The sequence below is a fragment of the Belonocnema kinseyi genome, chromosome 1, assembly GCF_010883055.1.
Source record: "Belonocnema kinseyi isolate 2016_QV_RU_SX_M_011 chromosome 1, B_treatae_v1, whole genome shotgun sequence".
Taxonomy (NCBI): domain Eukaryota; kingdom Metazoa; phylum Arthropoda; class Insecta; order Hymenoptera; family Cynipidae; genus Belonocnema; species Belonocnema kinseyi.
The window spans coordinates 183,323,306-183,324,344 of record NC_046657.1 but is presented as its reverse complement, the minus strand read 5'-3'; positions in this window follow the sequence as shown (position 1 = coordinate 183,324,344).

The window sequence follows — 1,039 nt, the reverse complement described above, 5'->3', positions numbered from 1 at the left end:
CGAAATACTGAAATTTTCTACCTAAAAAGACGAATTTTAAACAAAACAGTTGAATTTTTAACCGAAAAGAACGACTTTTTAACAATATTGTTCAATTTTTGAGCAATTAGTTGCAGTTTTATGTAAAAATGATGCAATTTCTACTAAGAAAGATCAATTTTCAAACCAGAAAAACAAATTTTCGAAAAACCCAGTGGGCACAAAACCATAAAAATCCCAAGAACGTGCTTGGGACGTTTCTAGCATGTCCTATGTCAGCCCAATCAACGTCTCTAAGAAAACCAATGTCCTAAAGAATATTTTAAATTTTCGACCAGAAAGGATAACTTTTTAACAAAATTATTGAATTTTCAGACAAATGACAAAATGTATAGCTAACTATATATTCCTAAGGAAGCAACTACGGGAAAAAAGTTAAATATAAATGCAAGGAAAATAAATTGCTAGAAAGAATATTATATCATTTTTCCGTATTCAATTTCTCATTTTACTTGACAACATTTTTCGCTGACTAGTATATCATTAAATAAAGATTTATTCTGGCTTGCTAAAGTATCCCAGCTTTTAAACTTTTATATGTATACAACTAACCACACATCCAGAAGATTAGTAATGCTAATGCGAAAAAACTTTGTTTCTAAATAAATTTTGAACACTTTTCACTTCATTTTTCAAATCCAAAATATAATTTGAAACCTATAAGTAATACATTTTTAATTAAAATTATGAGTCTTCAACCAAACTATGAATTGTTAACCAAATTGTCAGTTGAATTTTCAACTCAAAAGATTAATTTTCTACCAAAAAAGACTCGTTTTCAACAAAGTACATGAATTTTCATCTAAAGATATCAATTCTCAACAAAAATTATAATGGTTAAAATGTTAGAAAAAGAAATGTTTAAACACGAAAAAGACGAATTTTTAATAAAATAGTTTTTTTCCACAAAAAAATTATTCTTCAACCAAAAATAGAAGAATTAAATTTTTAGTCAAAAGATAATTAAATTTACATACCAAAACTAGAATAGTTCAACTTG